A 6000-nucleotide genomic window follows, 5' to 3' on the forward strand; every position below is an offset into this window, starting at 1 on the left:
AAATGATTAATAGACCCACTTGTTTAACTACAGGTGCCGTTCCTGGTGATCTTAGGCCCTTAGGAGGGCATTGACAGTAAATTACTTATTTGTGTGCATTCATAAAGTGAGCTATCAATTCCTTAGGCCTGTAGTTCCCAAACAACTAAAAAGACTGAAACAAAATTATCAATTAAATACTAATGCACTACAAAACTAATAATAATTATTATTATTTATTTGTAATTAAGTTATTAATAATCATGATTTTTTTTTTTTTTTTGAGACAGAGTCTCACTCTGTCACCCAGGCTGGAGTGCAGTGATCAGTCATAACTCACTGTAACCTCTGCCTTCCAGGCTCAAGAGATCCTCCCACCTCAGCCTCCCAAGTAGCTGGGACTAGAGACATGTGCCACCACGCCCAGCTAACTTTTGCACTTTTTGTAGAGACAGGGTTTTTGCCAAGTTGCCCAGGCTGGTCTCAAACTCCTGGGCTCAAGTAGTCCACTGGCTTTGGCCTCCCAAAGGGCTGGGATTACAGGCATCAGCCACCACACCTGGCCAACAATGATTATTGTTACTGTTTATTCACCCAAACACTGCTGTATGTACTGTCCCTGCCTCTCTGATTCAATTCTCACAACCTCCCTGAGAAATAAATTCTGCATCCATTTAAAATTAGGCTTGACTGCATGTAATAGAAAACCCAAATAATATAGATCTACAAAATAAAGGGGTTTGTTTATCTGTTAGCTTTTGCGACATAAAAAATACCCCAAAACTTAGTAGCTTAACTAGTTTAAGTGCACCACCCTTCAGGAGGTAGAACACAACTCCCACTCCTTAAGCATGGGCTGCATGGAGTGACTGTCTTCCAAAGAGTACGGCATGGAATGGAGGAAAGAAAGAGTGCCTTTACAGTGGAGAAACATGCCAGCAATCAAGGTCAACATCCACAGTGAGAAGTCGTATTGATACTAGGTCCCCCCATCTAAAGCGATGACATTGGCACTTCACCTCTGCGGTCTTCCTCCCTAAACACATCACCCCTGTCTAATCACAAGAAAATCACCAGAAAAATACAATTTGAGGAATGTGTTACAAAATACCTACCGGTTGTCCTCAGAACTATCAAGTTCATCAAAAACAAGGAAAGTCTTTGAAACCGTCACAACCAGGTGGAGCCTAAGGAGACACAACTAAATGTAATGTGGAATCCTGGATGGGATCCTGGAACAGAAAAGGGATATTAGGGAGAAACTGAGGAAATCTGAATGAAGTATGGACTTTTCAGTTAATAATAGCAGTATTGGCTCATTCGTTGTGACATATGTGCCATACCCTAATATAAGATTTTTTGGTTTTACTATGTATCATACCCTAATATAAGATTTTTTTGGTTTTGGTTTTTGAGTTTTTTCACAGACAGGGTCTTGCTGTGTCACCCAGGCTGGAGTACAGTGGCGCAATCAGAGCTCACTGAAGCCCCAAACTCCTGGGCTCAAGTAATCCTCCCACCTCAGCCTCCTGAGTAACCAGGACTACTGGTATGCCGTCACACCCAGCTAAATGTTTTATTTTTATTTTTGTAGAAACAGGGCCTCACTCTGTTGCCCAGGCTGGTCTCAAACTCCTGACCTTAAGTGATCCTCCTACCTCGGGCTCCCAAAGTGCTGGGATTACAGGCGTAAGCCACCTCGCCTGGCCTATAAGATGTTAATAATAGGAGAAACTGGGTGTAGGGTATGCAGGCACTCTCTGTACTATCCTTGCAATGATTCTTACATCTGAAACTGTCCTAAAATAAAAGTCTTAGTTTAAAAAAAAAAAAAAAAAAAATCTGGGAAGAGTCAGCCCAGGGCTGCTGCAGTCTCTATGGTATCATCAATGTTTCAGGTTCCTTCCAGCCTCATGTTGCTTCATCCTTATCATGTGTCTTCATCCGCAAGGTCACTTCTTGATTCAAGATTGCTGCTGGGGCTCCTGCCATAATGCCTGAGTTCCATGTAGGGAGAAGGAGAAAGAAGAGCAAATGGGCTTTCCTCCCAGATGTATTGGCCCCCTCTAGGGGTAGTCCTCAGAAGCCTCTCGCTGAATAACTTCCACTCACTGGCCACCAGTAGCTGTAAGAGAGGCTGGGAATAAAGTCGTATTTATCTGGATATATCACCATCAGGAATAAAATCAGGATTCGGTCAACAAAAAACAGGGAAAGAAGGGAACTGCATAGGCAACAGCAGTCTATCAGGTGGTATTACATTTTCATTTTAAAGATGAGCAAAACTGAGGTTTAGAGAGGTCGAGTGATTTGTCCATAGTCTGAGGACTGGGCAGAGAGGAAGACGCATTTGAAGTCTGAAATTATGAGTCTTAAGCCTGCAGCCCTAAACATTAAGCTATGCTGCCATATCATCAATGTAACAATATTAATTAATTAATGATATGGTTGATGTTGCTTTGCTAAACCTGAATTGCCACCAGCAGTGTGAATGTGGGACACTCAATTGCGATGCCATTTCGTTTGGGTTTGTCATGCACTTCCACCCAACTCTGCATGCTGATGATGGCTTTGTTCTCCCACCATTTGGCACCATTTCACCCATGGTGAAATTTCTCCCCACCCTGTACTTCTGCATCACTGGCCTTCACTTAGCAGGAATTCATCTTTGCGTATCAAAGCCACCTCTGCCATTTTCTCCTCTGGTTACAATGGTAAAGTGTAGTGGGCAAGATCACAGGCTCGCTATTGACATTGCTGCAAGTTACTTAACCTCTCGGTGCCTGGACTGTCTGATCTGTGAAATGGGGATGCTGGTGGTATTTATCTTATAGGGTTGTTGTGAGGGTTAAATAAAATTTTTAAAAATAGATTAAAAATGCTAAGCGTAGTGCCTGGGCCATGGTGAATTCTTGACAAATGCTATTCTTTGCTGCCAGTGTGATCCCAAGTCCAAAGGCAAGCTCAGGTAGGACTTACCTGTGGCTCTGCAGATGATTCATGATATGCTTGAGTTACATTTTTAGGATTATCATCAAAATGAAAGCAAACAGTTTAAGAATTCCTTTGGAGAACTCATTAGCCACTACCCCCAATTCACCCTCCTTACATTTAAAGCAAAAAGCACCAGTTTTTCAGACCTGGCCCAGACCCTAGTTCTGCCATGAACTTGTGGTGTGACCCTGCACAAGCCTCTGTCCCTCTCTGGGCTCAGCTTACTCAGCCCCCTCCTGGGCCATTGATGCTGTTGCCAGGGCCAAACGTGACAATTGGTTGGGAAAGAAATTTGTGATCTGCCAAGTGCCTGGGGACCCTGTTCATCTGCGGTAAACAGGTCCTGGTGATAGTTAGAAACAAGCTTCCTAACCCAGGAAATTTTTCCCTCCAAGGGCTGGGATTTGCAGGGCCCAGCTCTCCTGGATCTGTCCTAAACCTGTTGTGTGGCTTTAAGTAAAGCCCTTCCTCTCTCTGATCCTTAGTGTCCCCATCTGCTTACTGAGGTGCCCCCTGGTTCCATCCCAGACAGAGAAGTTAAGTGATTTGCCCAAGGTCACACAGCAGTACATCATGAAGAACCAGACTCTGGGTCCAGTGCTCTTTCTGCCCAGAACTACTGCACAGCTGCCTGCACATAGTAGAGGGCCACTGCTCCATTGCACAATCTGCCCTTAACCCCCAACAATGCTGTCTCCCTAGCCACCACATTGGCCAAGGTGAACTGCGTGGCAAACACCAAAAAACTGACTAACCAAGGAGCCCAGCAGTGGATTTATGGAAAGGCACTCCCAGGATGAGGGAAGAGCAAACCCCCAACACGAGTACTCTTGCGGGAAGAACAGGAAAAGGCATCTCTGGGGATCTCAGGGGCAGGGCCTGTGGCTTTCCTCTCTAGGGTACTGGCCAGGAATGATGCATTTCCAGCCACTCTCTGTCTGTGTGCCCCATTCAAGTTTCAAATTTCCAATAGAGACTCTTGACTGCCCAGCCTGCAGTCAGGTATCTGTTAACACCGGTGAATCAGCTATGGCCAGAGGACTGCGTGTACAATTTATGGCCAGTGGGAACATCACAGTGATAACTACCCCAGTTTGTGTCCATGACACTCATTCCCACCTCCAGGCATGTGCACAAGCCACTGCCATCCTCTAGAGGGAAACAGGAGGTAGTTCTCAGAACTGGGAACAGAAATAAATGCATATTTTCATTTTCATAAACCTGCCCATGGATTTACCACTTATAAGCACTGTGATACTCAGAGCCTGGCTTTAGGTGGTTGCACAGGCAGGGGGTTGGAGGCAAATGAACTAATTTTGCTTTCTCAGAAATGCATGCAAGCCTGGCTCAGCCTACAAATGTTTGTCTCTAAGAAAACCAAACGTCCTCACCCTGGGAGGCTCGGCCCTGTTGCCCCTTCCAGCAGGTACAACCACTAGAAACGTGACTATGATGATGATAACACACCTAACTAACATTTTTTGAGTCACTCTACTAGGTGTCTGACCTGCATCTCTTCTGTAATAGAAGGTATTATTAATAGCCCCATTTTATGGGTGAGAAAACTGGGGCTCAGAGAGCTTGAGTAACATATTCAAGGTCACACAGCTAGTGAGAAGCAGAGCCAGAATCTGAATCCTAAAATAGTTAGAACTGCAAGGGCCCCCCAAACACATCTGGAACACAAGACTATTTAGCAGATGGGGAAGCTGAGGCCCATGCAGAGGAGGAGGTTGGATACATGCATTTACAGTGCTCCTGCCAAGAGTTTCATCTTCATTGGCTCATTGACCATCAGAGGAAAGCATCCCTATTCCCATCTTATACATGCAGCTCAGCAAAGGGGAGTCCCTCAACCAGGGTCACATAGCTGGTGAGTGACAGAGCTGGGGTTTCAGGCCTAAGGTTGTGATTGTTCCTCTCTTCCCTGGGGTCTCAGATTCAGGCCTGGCTCCTGCACCCTTGGCCTGTGCTCTGCTGTGGGGGTGAGGGCCTGGACCAGTGGGGAGCCTGCCTGAACTCGCTGCTTGGGGAGCTGAGGGTAGATAGTGGGTGGCCAGGGGCTGGCTCTCTGGGAGTCCTGATGAGCAGGCATTGGCGGAGGGACAGATACAGCAGCCTCCTAAGAGAGGAGAGGCTGGGACTCGTGGAAGCTCCAGAGCTGGGGCAGTTTCTGCCTGATGTCACCTCCCCGCAGGAACCAGGCTTCAAGTCCTGTGTGCTATTTGAGCCTCAGTTTCCCCATATGTACATGAGGGGGGTGGGCTTAGTGGTTGCTAAGCACTCTTTTAGCTCTCACATTGTAGGATTCTGGTATGCCCATATTAATCATCTATTGCTACATAACAAATAATCACAAACTTAGTGACTTAACACCCATTTATTTTCTTACAGTTTCTGCAGGTCAGAAGTCCTGGCATGAAATGACTGGCTTCTTTGCTTAGGGTCTCACCAGGCTGAAATCACCGTGTCAGCTGGGCTGTGATCCTTTGTGCAGCTCAGGGTCCACTCTAAGTTCCTTTGGTTGTCAGCACAGTTCAGCTTCTTGTGGTTGCCAGTCTGAGGTGCATGTTTCCTTGCCAGCTGGGAGCTGGGGGACCACTCTCAGTTCCTAGAGGTCACCTCGGGTCCCAGCCTTCCTTCATGTCCCTACTTTCCCCACATCCCACATCTAATACATCCCCTGTTGGTTCCACATTTGGGGTAAATCCAGAAAGATCCAGAATCCCACACCCCTCAGCCCCCACTGCCTCTACCCCAGTCCAACTCCTTCACCTCCTGCCAGGACTATTACAGTAGCCTATTCCCCGCAACCCTGCAGCCCATTCTCCACTTGGTAGCTGGAGATGGGGGAAGGTGTTAAAATGCAAGTCTGATCCTGTCCCACCTCTGCTTACCCCTCCCATGGGTTCTCAGAGGAAAAATCAATGTCCTAGGCCAGGTGCAGTGGCTCACACCTGTAATCCCAACACTTCAGGAGGCTGAGGTGGGCGGATCACCTGAGGTCAGGCATTTGAGACCAGCCTG

This window comes from Trachypithecus francoisi, unplaced genomic scaffold, assembly GCF_009764315.1.
Source record: "Trachypithecus francoisi isolate TF-2019V2 unplaced genomic scaffold, Tfra_2.0 Lachesis_group21, whole genome shotgun sequence".
Taxonomy (NCBI): Eukaryota; Metazoa; Chordata; class Mammalia; order Primates; family Cercopithecidae; genus Trachypithecus; species Trachypithecus francoisi.